At 36.2% G+C, this 20,602-nt stretch overlaps 1 protein-coding gene across 4 annotated transcripts in view; it reads right to left on the bottom strand.

Moving 5' to 3' along the window:
* Positions 1-17,146, bottom strand: part of LOC149532534 (phosphopantetheine adenylyltransferase-like) — a 59,346-nt gene extending 42,200 nt beyond the window's left edge. Inside the window, exons 1-2 of one of the 4 annotated variants that reach the window (XM_089805126.1) lie at positions 16,802-17,146; positions 16,549-16,653 (exon numbers count right to left, since the gene is read on the bottom strand). The gene's annotated coding sequence lies outside the window, so the exon portion shown is untranslated. Of the gene's footprint in view, positions 1-16,231; positions 16,338-16,405; positions 16,464-16,548; positions 16,654-16,801 lie in introns of those variants that run through there. The other 3 variants (XM_089805123.1, XM_089805124.1, XM_089805125.1) reach the window with 3 other exon arrangements.
* Between the last annotated feature and the right edge of the window lie 3,456 nt (positions 17,147-20,602).

The raw sequence follows: 20,602 nt of genomic DNA, 5'->3' as shown, positions 1-20,602 counted from the left end.
CTCTTCAAGACTATTATTGTTTAAATTGATTGAAAATTTTTGGGTTCCATCAGATATCACCCAAGTCAACCACATAGAAATCATCTATAACTGTGTGGTTGCCCATCCTAATAGACAACTATGGAATCCACTGAGTACAAGCTATCTTACGCCCATCAGCCACCATCACACTGAATCCCTCAAAATCCTCTAGAGGAATTTGTTGCTTGTTCACCAATGATGCATCAATGAAGTTATGAGTAGCTCCATTATCAATCAATACTGCTATCTAATGACCTTGTAGGACCCCACAAACTTTGAAAGAGTTGAACTTAGGAGCACTGGATATAGAAGCAATGATCTCATCATGATTTTCCCCATCTGAACCGTTATTGTCTTCCCTTTGAGGTTCCTCTTCCTCAGAACTGCTCTCATCATCTGATATCACCTCAATTAAGTGAGCCTTGCCTTTCCCTAGGCAACGATGTCCACTAGACTATTTCTCCTTGCAATGATAGCAAATCCCCTTAAGCCGACACTCCTGTCTATAGGCTTCATCAAAGTTCTCCTTATTACTTTTTTTCTGGAATGGCTTCTTCCCCTTATCCTTATGGGATGTGAAAGGCTTGCTAGGAGCCCTAATGTTAGATGTAGAATATTCCATATCTCTAGTCTTCATGATAGCATCCTGGAGAGAATCTGGTTTGAAGGCCTTAACCCACCCACGAAGAGGCTCTGTCAATCCCTCAATGAAGAGCATAACCAACCGCTGTTCTGAAATATCTGTCACCATAACTGCCAACCGTTGGAACTCTGTGATGTAAGCATCCACTGAATTAGTCTACTTGAGTTGTGCTAACTCCCTAAAGTGGAGTTCAGGATCCTTACGATCAAACCTGTCAATGAGCTTCTGGGTGAATTCCAAATATGAAGTAATGTTGGCATGCCCCAAGGTGACAAGTCCATGGTACCACCATTCATGTGTTTCACCTTCCAAATGGAGTGTGGCGTATTGGATAGCCTCTGTTTCCATCATAGGATTGAGCTGCAAATATGTGTCGAGCTTCTGAACCCAAGCTCTAGTTGTACCTTTGTTACTTCCATCAAATGATGGTAAGGTTAGTTTTGCCACCTTACACTGCAAGTCTTGATTTTGCACTCCCCGTTGATTGTTTCTTGGTCTATTTCTCAATTTAAGACCACAAAAGTCTACTAGTGACATGGCAGCCTTGAAATCATCACCTAGAGAGTTGTACTCCCTCAAATAATCACTATATCCCTCTTCTCTTACTTGCTGGTCGTGATTTGCAGCACCCTGTTCTCTAAAAAATGTAGGCATAAGAGGCCTAGGAGTAGCTCTACTTGTTGTTCTAGCACTGCTTTGAGCTGTGTCATTGTTTTCTTGACCCCCATTGTGTCCATTCTGCCCATTAGTCCTGTTATGGTTCCTATCATTTCCATTGTTTCTGTTATCTACCAACTGTCCAAGGATAAGTGACAGTTCTTCTCTTCCTCTTGCCATTTCATCTCTCAACTCCTATTGCCCTCTTGCAAGAGCATTAAGCATTTGCTGGGTACTGCTTTCTTCCATGAGTTCTAAAGGACTTAAGCCCTTTCTTGCCCTGTTATAGAATTTATCCAAAGGATTTATGAATGGAACATTTGAAAACTCTTCACTCATAACCCGTACAGGATGGCAGGAACTTTAGCTCTGATATCACAATAGCAAAGATATGTTTTATTCACAAAGTTACAATCAAAAGTCAAGACTTTGTAACTTCAAAAAAGCTCTAAGTCATCAAGAGCACTTGGCTTAGACGATGTAGCATCATCATAAGTATCACTACCCAATTCATCATCAAAAAAGTCGGACTCGTCTATGCCTGGTACTACTATGTCTTCTAAAGCTCATTTTGTGAAGATGATTCATTTGCTGATTTGTTCATAAGCAATTTTAAATTGCTACGAACATAGACAAGATCTCCCAACTTTTCAAACAACAACTTGTTCCTCTTTTTGCAATGGACGTGGTCAAAGCAACTCCAATTTCTCTCACAAGCTGATGAACTTGCTCATTGACTCAATATTCAAATGACAAATCACTGAAGTTACAAGAGTTTCTGCCCCACAGCTCATCCACCATCTATAACCAGGTACCTCATCTCGTGTCATATCGTATTTGGCTACTCCTATTCCAAACATCCCTTCCACTTTCCTGTATTTCCAACATTGTTCTCTAATTAGAGATGCAATTGATGGATCTAGTTCAAACCTACTAATGGCTTCATAAAACCCTGCCATAATTTATGCATCACTGCTTCTATCAATGTGAAATAGTTTAGGCTCCAAATGGCAAGTTGTTGCATGTAAAGGAGTGTGCATCATTCTCCATCTGCAATCAACAGTCTCCCATATCTCTATGTACTCTGCTTCCACATTATTTAGTGCTTTCTAAATAGCTTTCTTACAATGATCCAAGCTTTCGTAAAACATTCCAAGGCAAGGAGTGTCACCATCAACCATACGGAGCACATCAACAATTGGCTCGCATATATTCAAGACCTTTGTCCCACTTTCCCAAAAGCTGCTATTTAAAACAATTTGTTTTATGATCTTCCCCTTAGCACTTTTCAATAGTGTAGAATTTTCCCACTCATTGGAACAAATTACACATCTCAAAGCTGCTTTCTCTTCAACCACTCTTTTCAAAGTGATATAAAATGAAGCAAATCTTGTATCACAAGACCTCAACAACTCCCTAGATGCATGTTATCTATAAAGACTCAATGTGAGACAATGATTTCATATGAAATTCGCAACTTCTCTTCCTCTATGAATTGCTTCATGTATCCAAGGGAATTTTGCCAAGTCATGAAGCAACAAATCTAAACAATGAGCTACACATGGACTCCAATAAATTTGCGGGTACTTCTCTACAATCAACTTCCCAGCTCCCACACAATTGCTGCACTATCAGTAACTGCTTGAACCACATTTGCAACTCCTTTGCAACTCCTACTTCAAGAATTGCTTCCTCTAATATCTAAAATATATATTCAGAAGTTTTTTTTTTGGTTCATAGTGTCAATAACCTTCAAGAAGACAACCCCTTCAAGACAAGCCACTAAAACATTGATCAATGGCCTTTGACACATACCGAACCATCCATCACTCAATATAGTACAACTTGTTGCCTTCCAAGTGGCTTTGACCACATCTAATTTCCCAGTCACTCTATCTTTTGACCTCTCCAAGAGAGTTGTTCTCAAAGCCTTAGAAGAGGGAGTTATGTACCCTTTGCCAAACTCTACAGCCTTTTGAAATGTAGCACGAAAAAATGGATTTCTAGCTACATTGAATGGAATCGCACTTGTGTAGAATAAATAAGCTAGTAAATCATCCACTTGTTTCCACATGGTTTCCAAAAGTTGTTCAATGTTCCACTCACTTTTGATGCCTTCACAACTTTAGGTAGACATGAAGATGACGATCTAGTAGATGTGAATCTAAAGACATCATCTGCAATTCTTTGTTTATTTTGTGTCTTCTTCATCTTTTCACCAATAGAAGAGGAACACCTAGACATGTAGTAACACCTTCACCTTTACCTGTCGTAATACCAAGCAAGTGATCCATGACCCTTGTTAAACTTCCAATAATAACTTTTGGACACAAATTACACTGAGCTTTATTAGCACCATTACGAGTCACATGTTTCCATGCCTCCGAAGTTGAGTTGTTGGGAGCCATATTACAATCTACATAGTTGAACAAAATGATATTTAGTATCTAAAACATCAATTATGTTAATTTAAATTTTAAAATAAAATAATATCATATTAAATAATATTATTAAAGTTAACTTAAGGCATGTTGAAGATTACAAATAGCATTTTTATAATCATATTATTTAAATTCTATATTTATATAATATAATATAATTTTTTCTTATTTATTAACTTATAATAAGAATTTATAAAATTAAGAGAAAATATTATTAGATATTTATAACAAGATTTCATTTCTTAAAAATCAAATATTATTAAAATCTCAATTTAAAACTAGTTTTTCTTAAACTACATTATTCAACACATTTATTTGAAAATGTATTTTAATAAAGTTCAACTTTAAAATATATAATAAAATAGTTTTGAAAAATTAACATCTAATCAACTATTACTCTTAACATTAACAAATTAATAATATATCAATATTTTAAAATATTTCATTTATAATTTAAAAGAAAAGTTCCATTCCACATTAACTATAAACTTAATCAATTGATTTAAAATTTAAATATATATCTAAGCATAATGAACTATTACTCATAAGTCTTAAAATAATATATAGTACTTTCAAAATATTTTATTTATACATATACTTGATAAATTTAATAAAATAAAGATTTCATTTAATATCAATAAATAAAAATTATAATATTTGCATTATTACCTTATAACTAAAAAATAATATACCAATATTTTCAAAATACTTCATTTATACTTGATAAATTTAATAAAAGAAACACTTTATTTAACATAGATGAATATAATATAGACATTAAAAATTAGAACTAAACAAACCTAAAACTAATAAACTTAAAACTTTATAGATTAATAAAGTTAAAGCAGATAGATGCGGGAGAGATGATGATGTAGGAGGTAGAAGAGCACGGCAGTCAGCAAGAGGAGTTCGCGACGAATTCCTGTGCGCAATCCAAATCGCATGCACAAATCAGTAATGGCGCACGAAGCTACAGAAACCACCCCTGAAACCTTTACTTGAAACCTCTGTTTTCAGCAAAATTATTTGTATCTTTGAGGTTGGAACCAGAGATAAGAGAAGCCGTTTTATAATATGTCAACACCAAACATTTTACAAACTAGCCAATCTTATCTTCTCTTGTTTGCTTCCACAATTCTTGCATGACGACTTTCTTATGCGTGTTAAGGCTTGAACAACAAAATTTTGAATAGGAAAAATATTTGAAAACCCTTAACGCAGTTGCCACACCCAAAGAATAGCAATTTTTAATCGTTTATGGCAATAAAGGAAAATCCCCATTTTTTCCGACCGAACAACAGGCGATTTTATTCAAATAATTTAGGAAATATTGATATTCGGCAATATCTGAATCTCATGCTTGAGATTCGCCAAATACTGTGACTTAGGCATTATTGATGAAGAGGTATATCTAGAACAACCAAGACTTTGTCACTCATGACAAAAACTCCTATGTGTGTAAATAAAAGAAGGCTCTCTATGGCCTTAAACAAGCCCCCAAGGCATGGTACAAAAGGTATGGTACAAAAGGATTGATAGTTATCTTACCAAACTAGGATACTCCAAAAATGAATTTGATCCTAATATATACATCAAAATATCAAATGGTGACATGCTAGTTCTTGTTCTATATGTTGATGACCTATTGATAACAAGAGAAGATCATCATATTGTAAAATGCAAGCAGGATCTAGCATTTGAATTCGATATGAAAGATTTGGGTCTTCTGCACTATTTTTTGGGTCTAGAAGTGTGGCAAAAGGAGAACTGCATTTGTCTAAATCAAGGAAAATACACTATTGACATCTTACTAAATTTGGAATGATGGATTACAAACCATTATCCACATCGATGGAAGCAAATCACAAGCTTAAAAGTGATTCATTTGACTTTGAACCTACAAATCTTACATACTACAGACAGATTATCAGGTCCTTAATGTACTTGGTGAATACTCGCCCTAATATTTGCTAAGCAATAAGTGCATTAAGTCAATTCATGTGTGAACCTAAGAAGATTCATCTCACGACAGCCAAGCACTTTTTGAGATATTTGTGTGGTACCATTGGATTTGGTCTAAAATATGACAATGTTGAGATTCAACTTCAAGGATATTTAGATTCTAACTAGGCCAGCAATTCCACCGACCGTAAAAGTACTATAGGATGTTTTAGTCTTGGATCTGCTATGATATCTTGGTTTAGTAGAAAGCAATTAGCAGTTGCTCAGAGTTCCACTAAAGCTAAATATAGCAGCCTCTATGGGAGCTCGAGAAGAAGTATGGTTAAGGAAGTTATTGTTTGTGTTAATGTTATAATTATGTTAGATAAACTATATTATATATATGAGATATATAATAAATGACAAATATTATATATGGAATAATTAACTTATATTAAGAGTCATATATATATATATATATATGGTGGGTATATTAATTGTGTTATAACAATAACTAATGTAAGTTAATATATTAAAGAGACATGTCTCTTCAAGAGGCATGCCTCTTATATATATATATATATATATATATATGTATGTATTCGAATAGTAACTTGAAAAACACATAAATATTTATAAGTGCTATTACAAGTTACAGAATATAGTAATCGATCCTATTTCACTAACATGGTATCAAAGCCAAGTTCCCTTGAAGGAAGCTTTACAGCTTAAGGGATGATCTTAAGGACCTAAATGTTACAAGATCAAAGATTGCAGAAATTTTATACAAGTGTGATGAGCAAAGTATAGTTGAATGCAATAAATATGAGTTCCATTTGTATAATATACAATCTGATACAAATGAAATAACACGATGGTCAAAGAATGGTTATTAAGATTAATATGAGGTCTTCCAATGCAATGGCGCTGAGATTTGAATCTGATGAAAGTTCTGAACTGCAAGAAATGATCAATCGCCACGACTGGATATTGTACATTGATTAAATCCAAGATCTATACAATCAAAAGGTCAGGATGCTTGGTCTATCCTCATGATCTAGACTGTAATCAATCTACCAACTTGCGCTTGGGCGCAATTCTTGAGGGGATGCAAATAAAAGATTAGATTTATATATGTGAACAATTCAAATCAGAATTTCATCTACCAATCACAATCACTGAGTATTGGAAGTAAATCAAATGTCATATACATGAGCAAATACAATGAACGATTAATGTCAATCAAATCATAGAAATCAAAGAAGTAATGCGGAGAAGAGGAATAAAAGACATAAAGGCATGGCTAAATAAATATACTAGGCGACAAATAATTGATAAAGGCAATCAGAAATAAGGAGAAACTAGAAGGAGAGCAAATAGAGATCAAAGTTGACCCTTAGCAATTCGTAGACCATGATAAGGAACGAGACAAAGGAAATACATTGAGAGATGTCTATATGACAACTACGCAGGCATGAAGGTTGACTCTTTGTTAATTGTATTACGCCTTCGTACATTGGCCAATCTTGATCACAATTATCCATAATTTGTGGGAGACTGTACATTCGAGAATCCAGATGAATGGAAGCTCTTCTTCTTCGTGTTTGGAGTATTAAGATACATTCATCGCCACGTCCTTCACAAGTTTACAGGTCTGAATTAGTGTTACTATCTCCACGATGGATGATCACGTGACATCTTATCCAGATTTTTGCACTACAGGAGTCAGAAGTGATATTGAATTCCCTTCCTATCAAATAGGAAGTAATGTGCTAATTTGTTTGGGTTTCTAGCCATGCTTCGAGCTTTCCCTGATATCCTCGAACATAAATCACTTCATTGCAGCAAGATTACACATTTCCCATCCAAACAACTCCTTTTTCAGGATAGCTGGTGAATAACAACAATCTTCTACGTAGGCTTCTTGAAATGATATCTATGAAATTACTAATAATTTCTATTCACTCTTAGTAGTGGGTCTATCCTCCATCTATTCACACATTATATTGGCAAAACCAGTGGAAGCATTGTCAAATCAAGACAAATGATGCACAAGTTATATTGTTTGACACCACAAGGACTTTAGATTATGTGGCATTTTAATTCTCCACACCGACTTGGAACAAAAATCATTGGCCCCCATTAGTCAAGCAACATAGCTTTGGAATTCACAAAACGGAAAGAAATTCGAACCATGGTCGTAATTCATGGCAATATTGGTCTTGTTGGACATTCTACTAGCTTACACATTTCTAAAAGATGCATTGTAACTATTCGTAGAAATGATGATAAACAAGCACATGGGCATGGGACACATTGCGAAAGCCATACCAATGTGGCTTGAGCCACAAGGAGATAGGTTGTGTGTCCAAATATATGCAACTTTGTTGGCATACCTCTATGTTCAATAATATAAGAGTGGGAATCTAACATTATAAGGGGGAATGATAACCAATGTTCTATTCCCATTTGAACCGTCCTTATATGGGAGCAGAAAAGATGTACTCAAATTGTTTGACAAATTCTTACATGGAGGCATTTCCTGATTTGATGCATATGGACCTTCATTGGAGCAACTTATATTATTATTGCAAATAAGTATTTATTATCCTCGGGTATTGCATGTATCTACTCATTGTAGTCTCTCTCTCTTATTTTGTATTTCTATAATTACTATAATGAGCTATTTGCCTTAATCTTTTCCTTTGTCTCTGAGGATGTTCTTGCAAGAAAAGAAGATTGGTACATTAGGCATGCTACCAAATATTGTGCAGACTCAATCTTATGATAGTAGCTCCAAAGAAGCTGTGATTTAGGATTCACAAATCATCTGATGATTGAGTTGGATAATGTGAGTTTCTTGAAGCAAATATCCTTGATGATTGAAATTATGAGAGGGAGTCTGACAGTTCATTAGAGGCAACCTTGGAGAGAGGGAGCAGAAAATAAAAATGCTTAAATCAAACTTTTGATGATATTGGTTCAGAAGGAGTAAACCTTGTTGATGGATTCAACACTAGTCAGAAACTATAATAGCTAAAGGACTATGATTCATGGGATAAAGTCTCATGTACGTAGGTTGGAAGGCTTTATGCTATCAGGATACCCATTGAACTAGGGAAGCATGACATGACTTGCTTGCAAGAGGTTAGAAGGATGATAACAAATTCAGAAGAAGTCTGACACTTCATCGGTGAGAACCTTGTGCTAAGAGGGCAGAAAAGTTGATATCAAACTAAGAGGGAGAAACCTTATTCTCTGACATGTTTTATGGTGAATGTTGTGACAACACTACATGACAGTATTCGTGGAGACTTCATGCGAACTTTTGATGTCATATATGTATGAGCCTATCCCCTGTGTACATCATGAAGAAGTGACAACTTCTAAATGATTATCACTTGTATTAGGAGAAGTTATTGAAAGGTGATGACTTTACAATAACTTGTATCATGATATACATTTTGTGTAAATCATGAAAGGCGTTATCTTATAAATCAACTAGGCGTTAGATGATATTAATTTAAATATCTACAAGTTGTTTGTATAGATATATTTTAAGTACTTGGTGAATATCTTGCCTTGATATTCTGATAGGCCATTACCACATTGAGTACTTGGTGAATATCTTGCCTTGATATTCTAATAGGCCATTACCACACTGAGTACTTGGTGAATATCATTTAGTTGATGTTCTAATAGGCTATTACTCAGAGTACTTGGTGAATATCATTTGATTGATATTCTAATCGGCCAATGCTCATGTTACCTAATATGATATCAAATAATAATTAGTGAATATCATATATTGATATTCTGATAGGCCAATACTTATATGATATCATATACTAGAAATCTTTTGATCAAAGATTTCCTCTATGTATTATTTTTGAAATATTACCTATGGTGTAATTTCTACGTGTGTTATCCTTCTATGTGTTAATGTTATAATTCTATCAGATAAATTATATTATATATATGAGATATATAATACATGACAAATATTATATATGGAATAATTAACTTACATTAAGAGTGATATATATATATTGTTAGTGAACAGATTGTCCTTCGAGAAAATGTATGCAATTCTAACCCTGAACGCCCAAGTGAAAGGACAAACTAACATCAACAGTTGGACAGGTTATCACTGGGTTGATAACCTTCCTCTGAATTTTATCGGGTACAGCTCCCCGTATGAAATGTTCAATGAATTTAAATCTTCTGCACTTTTACTTGAAAGTACGAAAGGGTCTCTCACAGATTCTTAGATCGTGAGGTATAGATTATTTCTAATAACCAAAAGACATTTAACTAATCTATAGGAATGGATGACACCGTGAATTTGCAGAAAGGACAATAACCAAATATCTCGAACTAATAAACCAGGATTCACAAAGTAATACTGATTAATCATGCCTGAACACAAAGTTTCTAAACTGTATTCAAGATAATACATATACAGATATTAAAATTCTGTATGCACAAAGTCATGCAAAAACTAAAATACCCATATCATATCTACCAATTACTGTCATTACAATATCTACCTATCTAAAACTCTAACCATTCTACCCTCCCCTTTGCAGCAGCATAAAATCTCCTGTAAGGAAAAAGCAAAACTCTCAACCCCAAACTCTCCTGTATTGCAGCACCAAAGTCTCCCCTACAGAAAAGAAGTGGAACCCCCCTTAACTCTGCCGCTGGCTTATTTAACTTTTCTTTGCCGTGACTTTTCCGTTCTAGTAACTGAATCTTGATATCCTTTTCTACTTCCCAAGAAGTCTTTTTTCTTTTCTCCTTTGATTTTCCTTGATAAAGTTTATTTTCATGAATAGTAATCTTTTTCAAGATTATTTTGATGACCCTTAAGTTTTGCAATATCTCCCTATAATCTCCAAAGATTATTAACCAAAGTTTCAGTATCTGTATATGGTTGCATCAGATTTGGCCAAGTATACATAACTAATTGACAGGTGTCAATTAATGATTTTCTTACCTTTGTATCCTCATATTTTATGAAAATTCGTGGCCCCTATGGTATACTTATGCTAACAGGTGGCATTTGCTGGTGATGATGTTCTGTCAAGATTTCATAACTGTCATTGACAGTTTTGATAGCGTCCCACTCAATTGGTCGTAATTCATTAACCAGGAATAACTATAAGTTTGAAAAACGCTTCAGTCAGATCATGCATAACTTTCTTCTTAGCAACATATCTGAAATTGAGCCAAATCCAACGGTTCGATTGGAAGTTATGCCCCCCGCACTGAGACCCAATTTGATTGTCTGCATTCTGTAATTGTTAATTGTTGAGCCGATAGCGGTGTGAACAGAAACCCATAACTCTTGATCCATACTTAATCTCATAAAAATATTTGGAGAAGATTTAGATAACTAGGTTTTCCAACAAATATCTTAAATGCAGCATGATCCAACGGTCGGATTGAGAGATATGGCCCTCGAAATATGACTATTTTCTGCCATCTGCAATTTATGACTGTTATTTCTGATCTGATAGTGGTGCAATCAAGAACCTGTAACTTTTGATCCATAAGAAATATGACAAAACGCTTTGGTGAAGATTTAGAGAACTAGGTTTTCCAAGAAATATCTAAAATTCAGCCAGATCCAACGGTTAGATTGGGATTTATGACCTCTGAAATATGACTTTTTTTTTTCATCAGAAAATCTGTGTTTGCATGTTGTATTCTTGCATGGTGTTTCAGGCTTGCTGTCATGGGAGCACCGAAACTTGTCTTTATTAACGTTTGCAAATATAGGCTCTATTGCACATTCTATCAAAGAGTTTTCTACCATTTCCATTGATTAGCACATTGAGAATAATTGGCTATCGAGTTCTTCACACAGGGAAGGATGTGCTGAATAGCATGCTGAGGATCTAAAATTCTACAAAACTTTGTCACCTTTCTTGCAGCCACAATACGCACTTTTGCTTCATCATCCGTGAATCATTCACCAGTAGCAAGCCTCTTCATAGGTGGAATAAACCAATCAATCAAATCACCCTCCTTCATCTGAGAACTAATTTGGCATAGTGGTTCAACATTTTGCTTTTTGACACTGATTCCATCCTCCAGTTGGTGGTCAATAATCCAAACCAGTAGAAAGAAAGAGTGGCCAGATGATATATAAATAGGCCTCACAAAATAGTTATCCAGTTCTCCAGTGAAGTTTTATTCAAATGACCATAACTCAAATCCTGTGGAGAATATATAGTCAACAACAGAAAATTTACTGAACCCAACTGTGAACCATGATGTAGAACTGTTGTCAACGAAAGTAAAACTGCCATTGAACCATACATGTGAGCTTCTCAAAATAGATCATCGAACCTCTAAATTACTGTACTGAATCATTGAACTTGACAATTTTGAGCCAGGACTTGAATCTGCAAGATGAACCAGTGAACCACCTTGTGCTTCTGAACCATCAAACTACTTTGAACTACTTCGAACTTCAGTTCGAAGTGGTTCAAGAACTCTGAACTTGAAGTTTTACTTCGATTGTATTGAACCTACAGGATGGGTTATTTGGACCACTAAACCATTCTGAACTACTTTGAACGACTTCGAACTTCAGTTCGAAGTGGTTCAAAGAGGTTCAACATCTGAAACTGAAAGCTTTAAAACTGTGACCATATCGGGTACTAACATATATATATATTGCATTATAATATATTGTGGGTATATTAATTGTGTTATAACTATAACTAATGTAAGTTAATATATTAAAGAGACATGTCTCTTCAAGAGGCATGCCTCTTTATATCATATATATCATTCCAATAGTAACTTGAAAAACACATAAATATCTATAAGTGCTATTACAAGTTACAGAATATAATAATCGATCCTATTTCACTAACAGTTTGGACTATTTGGGAGGTTCTTGAATCCCATAGTTATACACTGTGATAATCAAATCTGCATTAAATTGTCTGTAAATCCAGTCTTCCATAACAGATCCAAGCATATAGAGATTCCTTTTGACTACATCAAAGATATGGTAGACAAGGATGTCATCAAGTTGGTATATATCAGTACTGAAGAGCAAAATGCCAACATACTTAACAAACCTCATGCTAAGTTGAAAGTGGAGTACTTTAGAGGTAAACTTGGTATGACTAAAATGTAATTGTAATTCCTGAGATTAATTCTCAGTCATGTTTAAATTTAATAAATATTCATATTCAAATGATGAAAGAGTTACAATAATGCATATGTGATTTATGTCATGAAAGATGACGATCTTTCATTTAATTTATGTGTAAGGTCGCTATTGCAAGGTGACAACCTGAGCAATAGCTTGATCATGTTATCATGATAGACTACATTAAGTTATTGTCCCAGAATGTGTCGGAGACCATGATAAGACTACATTAAGTTGTTATCTCGGAACATGCCGGAAATCATGACATTAAAGTTGTGTTCTTGAGTTCTTGATCTATTATCATGACAGACTTCATTAAATTGTTGTCTCGAAATGTGTCAAAGGTCATGGTAATTAACGTATCACGATGTTGATGTCCCAAAATATGCCAGAGATTGTGGTATCTATGATATAGGAGACTACTATGTTGTCCCTAAGATCAAGATTGTTATCTGATAGACTACACTCAGTTTTGTCCTGGAATGTGCCGGAAATCAGATAACTTATATCCTTCTAGGATATGATTGATTTAGTGTGATATTCTTGTTTCATCAGAATATGAGAGTGATGAAAATCATACAAATGAAGATCAGCATTTGAGATGATTGGGATGTATCAATCCTCCCTCACTAAGAGGGTGTGTTAATGTGATTGCATCTGTCTGATTGATTCCTGATATAACTCATAATGATTACGTCTGTAAATTATATATATATAGACACACACACACATAAATTTTATATATATACACACATATAAATTATATATGTATATATATATATATACACACACACATATAAATTTTATATATATACACACACATATAAATTATATATATATATATATATATATATATGAATAGTCATTATAATACAAATCAATCTTTATCTTATATGCTGCGATTAGTTAAGGCCTGTTTTGTTTAAGGCCCAATGCTCTTTATCTGCGCCCGATTGTAATCGGGATTATGTTAATAAAGTCAAAGTAATACACCATATAGGGTCATGACCCTACATGGCATATGCCACACAGGGTCATGCCCCTACATGTGGTAACCTTTCAAACATTATATATGTTGTGTGCCTGCAGTTGGAAAAGCATCGAAGCAAAACAAATGTGATTACCACTGCATTCACATCTGCACTTCTACATCATCTTTGGGACATCGATTAATAGTTAGTCTTTGCCAATCGGTCAGTGGTATATAATTGATCTGTAATCACGTCAGACATTATAAACTTATCAGAATTATCCTTCTTATCAAGTCTGCAAACAAATAATATCAGAGATATTTGTATTCTATCTGAGATCAAATTCCTTCGCACTTGGGTTCAAGATTTGACTCTTGACACCTTGCGTAGGAGTACTAGGTTCTAATTGGTTCAAAACTCTTAGGATTGAAAGAGTATCTACGTCAAGCCCATACATGGTACTTTGTCTCCTCTTATCAACATTGTCAGAATTTAGCATTGGCTTGGAGAAGCTTGAGCAATTTTGAAAGTTTGCAGCCAACTTTGGCACCTATTCTACACATACTACCACATGGTTCTATAGTCTTACCCTCTTTAGTTTACTAGGGACTCCTAATTACGCTATGACACTTTTCAACACCAAGATGGCAACAAATGAGTAGCTTCCAAAGATCTACATATTCTGTTTTTTTCATTCATATCCCTTGAACAGAAAGATCTTTAGCATTCAACTTTGGATTTGTTTCTTCCTGTGGGGAGAAATGTTCTTCAACAAGCATAGATCATCTTAGGTTTTGACTTTTTACTGTCAAGCATCTACCATTGGTATATTAAACTATGCATTGATCGGGTCTTGATAGTTCTCTTTGGCCTTCTTTCTCTTTGAGAGGAAATCTTTTGTCACATTGGGTTTTCTCCATCGCAATCTTCTGAAAGAGATCATCTTCTACATAGGTTCCTATCATGGCTAGACATTTGTTAAAACCCATCAATCCTACCCACCTAAGCAATGCCTATGGAAGTTGTTGCTGACTATTTATTTTCTTGCATCTAGTCTGCAACTAGGAGAAATTTATTTAGATGGGTATCAAATTAGATAAGTGTCATTTCCCTTGCATATAAATAAGAACCCAAGTAGAGAGGTAATATGCATATGATAAAGGTGGTAGTATTTTTCTTACTTTAGTGGAAACTGTACTATCTCCTTTATCCCAAATTGTTCGTGCAATCACATCTCTTGGTGGCATCTACCATCCAAAAAATATGCCTTGGCAAAAACTCGACAAGCCCAAAACATACAAATCGGCAAAATCTCAACAGCTTAAAAAATTGCTTAAATTTCATTAGAAACACTTCTTTTTTGCAAAATTCAATGATGAGATGTATCCAATGAGTACAAAAGTGATTTCTATTAGATTTTATTGATTTGAATCAAATTGAGTACAAAATTGCATCCTCGTATGCTTTCCTAATATAACAGTTAGCTAACAATTATTATAAATTTATGATCATTGCCTTTGAACATTTTCATGATGCAGCATAATACATAAATTGCATATTACAACATTTTTCATCTTCCTCTTTCCCGGTCTAATCAAAACTTCGGGAGAGTTACTAAATCTCTAATCATAATTGAATCTTGGATAGTTATGGTATGATATTTAATCATAGATAAATGATATTATAATAGAGAAAAAAAAATTGTTGTCTATATTGGTCTCCACTCCCAGACCCCTTCATTGTAATGAAATTCTTATATAACAAGAGATCGGAAAAACTAGTGGGGGTTTGCGAGTGCGGACCCCAATGGCTTTGAGGGGTAGTGATGGCAAGCTGCACAAGGTTGTAGATATGAGAAAAAACCCAATGATAGAGGAGTGCAAGGGAAGATTTCATTCCCCAACAAGCCAAAAATGGGAGTTCAATGATAAACAGACTTGAGCAACGGCAGAATAACCCATGCAATGCAATAGATTTCTGCAGTCATACGGTAAATGGGGCTACTATAGAAAACTTTCTTGAACAGTAAAATTAGACTATTTAAGCTCAACTAGCAGTTTAGATCTCAATTAGAATCATGGTGCCAATAAAATACGCCACTCACTCTGCATCAAGGATGAATGCTGGCTGCTTCAAAAATATTGGCTTGCCCTTGGGTTTTTCATTGATTTAAATAGTTTTTCTTTGGTGTATTAAATTATAAAGTTCTTTACAAAAACGTACTGTTCAGCGAAACTAGGTTTTGGCGTTTCTGTCTCTCTAGTGGACCATCATCAGGGAGGAGGACCAACGCCAATGAGATTTTCTGTTTTCCAAAAAGCCCAATGACCTTATTGCCGTTTGAGATGTTTATCAATTTTCAGAGTAAAGGCATTTTAGCAACCTGAGTAGCAATGGGCCGCTTTGAAGGAAGCTACTGATGACCGTAGACATGTCTTCCATGGCATCAGACCTAAGTTGGCTCCCGTGTCTCGTAATCAATGCCGAAAAAGTAATTAGAGTAAGAGGTCCACAAGCATTAAAATTCCAGTGAAAAAAGTCTGAGAAATTTTCAAACCTAACAATAGGCCTGCATTACCCATTTTTAGTGCATTTTATGCCGTAAGAGTTTAAATCGAGGAGGTCGGGGATCAGCATAACAGACAGACCCAGGTTTGGAACATCAGAAATGTGGAAATGGGCATTTGAGAGAAATATTACCTCTGCAATTTCTACAGCAACTTCTTACAAAATATCTAAATCGCCTGTGTCAACAAAATCGGTAAGACAGTTGGATTTATAGGCTTGCTTTCATTGGGCTCCCCCCTGCAATCATTAACGTTAAACACGTCAAACCTAACAGGAATTTTAGATTACTGCTGATAGGTAAAGATGCACAAATCATCTCATAAAAAAGTTGTGCGCTTCATTGCAACTGTTGTCTACTAGTATTGCATTTTAAGCAAACAAACACCTCATATAACCCCATAATTAAACGAGTTGCCCTTGTTCCTCATTACTTCCTATTCACTCGCGAAGATCGAGAAACAACCCATCAAACTTGTTTGGCTATATCCAATCCATTTGAATCTTTAATCTTCAAAAATTCGATTACAGAGAAGTGAGTAGGTGCGGTACGGGTGGTAGAAATTCGATGGAAGAGGAAGGACTTCCTCGCCGACCGTTTTGACTCGCTTGGCCGCACTAATTTGGAAACCGGTCGGAATCAGATTTTTGCTATTTCAGTTCGGACCTGTTTACGTTCAGTCCGTTTAACAACATGATGCAGTCATAATATTTTGTGGAGTCGGACTTACGAAAATTAGCACTAACAAGTAGGAAGGAAGGAAGGTTTTATAGTCTAGGACTATATGTCATAGTTTTTGGATTTATATATGGAGATATGGGACCACCTCCTATAGAGCTATTATAGAGCTAGAGTTCATGTCTACTCTTTAATAAATACATAGATGATGCATTTCAAGAACAAATACTATGTCGGCATAAGTTCTATTTTGAGGGCAACATTCTTGAGGAAGTTGGGAGTGTAAATATATTGGGATTGATTTCAACAAAGCAACATTCTTGAGGAAGTTGGGAGTGTAAATATTTGGAATTAATTTCAACAAAAAGCTAAGCTAGGAAAGTTGTACAAAGAAAAGAGTATTAAGAAGATGGAAGACATTTTATGCGCTTTAAAATAGGTGTTCTGAGGTAGAGTTTTGGGATTGGAAAATGCTCAAATTTTATTTGGTCTTCTTATACTATTGGTTGTTCTTTATGGATGTGAAATATAGGCTAGCAGCACTTCAGCCTTACATTGGAAACAAATTGAGAGGATCCAAAAAGTGTTAGATCATAAACAAGATTAAAATCAAAAATATTGTTTCATATCATATTATATTAAGTGAAGTCGGGTTTGCACCTATCGAGGCAATTGCTATGGTTCACCTAGATGGCCTAAAGTGGTCTTTAATGATATATTGTGCAAATGTAAAAAGACATGGATGCGATGTGATGAACCTCCTTATAGCAATATCGTGAGAATGCTCGAAATAACAGAATACAAAGTGATAGCAGAACTCAGAATGAATCTACTGATCGCAGGCCACTTCGAGGGGGTAACCTCCTTTGAGCAAGCTCAATACAATAAATTCGTCCGTGCCCATCAAGGGCCTCAACCTATTCTTATATACTGAGTACGATCTAGAAAAGTAATACTACCTATGCATGTGGGATAATAAAATATACTCACGGGACGATTTACAAAGCATATGCGTCCAACAACACTACTCTAACAAAATAAACAGAAGGAACACACAGGTTCCTAACATCCCCTCTCCCTTAGAAAAAAGCTTTGTCCTCAAAGCTTAAGGTGTGGAAACTGTTGTTGAATCTGAAGAAGGGGTTCCTAGGTAGCATCCTCTGGTTGCATGCCATGCCACTGAATCAAGACCTCAGAGATGGAGCGAGAGCGAAGCTGGCGAGTGCGCTGGTCAATGATTGCCACCGGCTCCAGGATAATGGATCCTTCCGTATCCATTTCAGGGAGAGTAGTTTGTGCTCTGACAGTGGTACCCAGAACTTTCTTTAGACAAGAAACATGAAAGACTGGATGAATGCGGGAAGAAGGAGGAAGTTCCAGTTTATAAGCAACTGAACCAATCTTCTGCAGAACCTTATAAGGCCCATAAAATTTTGGGGCCAGCTTATGACGCCCTTTCAGCTTTAGGGAGGATTGTTTGTATGGCTGTAGACGAAGAAAAACCATATCCCCAACTTGAAATGAGCGCTCAGAACGGTGTTGATCTGCTTGCTGTTTCATCCGATTACGGGCCATGTGAAGATTATCCTGTAAGGTACAAAGAATCTGATCCCTGCTGCGGAGAACTATGTCAACTGCCTGGACTGGTGAGCTGTTGGGAGTGTAGGGAAGGAGCACTGGAGGTGCCTGACCATAGACTGCTTCATATGGAGTCATTTTAGAGGCAGTGTGGTAAGAGGTATTGTACCACCATTCAGCTAAAGGGAGCCACTTGGCCCACTGATGTTGCTGTTCGGAAGTGAAGCAACGAAGATAAGTTTCCAAGCATTTATTGACAATTTCAGTTTGACCATCAGTTTGTGGGTGATAGCCCGAACTCATCTTCAGTTTGGTGCCAGTTTTCTGAAACAGTTCAGTCCAAAAATGACTGGTAAAAGTTGCATCACGATCAGAGACAATGGAAGAAAGGAGTCCATGAAGACGAAATATCTGGTCCATGAAGATTTGTGCAACAGAGGAGGCAGTATAGGGGTGGCTAAGGGCACAAAAATGACTATATTTCGAGAGACGATCAACCACAACCAAGATCACTGTCTTGCCACCGGATTTAGGAAGCCCTTCAATGAAATCCATAGAAATATCAATCCAAATCCGTGTAGGGATGGGCAATGGTTCGAGCAAGCCAGGAAGGAGGGTCGTTTCACCCTTGTGGCGTTGGCAAGTATCACATTCAGCCACCATCTGTTGAATCGTCTGTTTCATCCCTTTCCAAAAGAAGTTTCTCCTTGCTCGCTCATAAGTTTTGAGGAAGCCTGAGTGCCCTGCTGAAGGAGAAGCATGGAGTTCATAAAAAATAGCCTGATGTAGAGCTGGGTTCTGAGGAAGCACTAGCCGACCCTTGTATCGAAGAGAAGCACCATCCCAAGAGTAATGTGGTATAGCAGAAGGATTATTGGCTAGCTGGTGAATGATTTGAGATAAAGAAGAGTCACTGTCATAGCCCTGCTGAACAGACGCTAACCAATTGGGAATGGGCATAGAAATAGCGGAAAGGGAAGCTTGATTATCAAATGTGCAAGAAAGAGCATCTGCCACAATATTCTCCTTACCCTTCTTGTAGGTGATCTCATAATCATACCCCATGAGTTTGCTGACCCATTTCTGTTGTGTAGGAGAGGATACCCGTTGTTCCAGGAAGTATTTCAGACTTTGGTGATCGATTCTGATGCAAAAATGACTCCCTAAGAGGTATGGCCGCCACTTCTGTACAGCATGCAAAATAGCCATCATTTCTTTTTCATAAGTAGAGAGGGCTAGATTCTTACCAGAGAGGGCTTTGCTAGTGAACGCAATAGGATGGTCATCTTGCAGGAGAACAGCACCCAATCCATTGCCGCAAGCATCACTCTCAATAGTGAAGGGTTTGGAAAAATCTGGCATTGCGAGAACAGGTGTACTGCACATAGCCTATTTCAGTTGTTCAAATGCAGTCTCAGCAACAGGGGTCCAGGAGAAGGCATCCTTTTTTAACAGAGCTGTCAATGGTGCTGCAATTTTTCCGTAATCTTTGACAAACTTGCGGTAGTAGCCAGTCAACCCCAAAAAACCCCGAAGGCTCTTGAGAGTTTTAGGATGCGGCCAAGTTTTCATGGCATCTATTTTTGTAGGATCCACCCGCACTCCATGGTGTGCAACAATATGCCCGAGATACTCCACTTCCTCCTGGCCAAACACACATTTAGATAGTTTTGCACAGAGTTGATGATCAGAGAGAAGTTGCAAGACAAGCTCCAGATGATGGAGATGCTCAGCCCAAGTTTTGCTATATATGAGGATATCATCAAAGAAGACCAGAATGAATTTCCGGAGGTATGGTCGAAATATGTTATTCATCACTGCCTGAAATGTTGAAGGAGCATTCGTGAGGCCAAAGGGCATGACTAAAAATTCATAGTGACCATCATGTGTGCGGAAGGCAGTTTTAGGTATATCCTCCTCATTAACCCGAAT

Source organism: Cupressus sempervirens, chromosome 10 (assembly GCF_028749045.1).
Source record: "Cupressus sempervirens isolate cs-2001-9-10 chromosome 10, ASM2874904v1, whole genome shotgun sequence".
Taxonomy (NCBI): Eukaryota; Viridiplantae; Streptophyta; class Pinopsida; order Cupressales; family Cupressaceae; genus Cupressus; species Cupressus sempervirens.
This window is presented reverse-complemented; position numbering and strand designations above follow the sequence as displayed.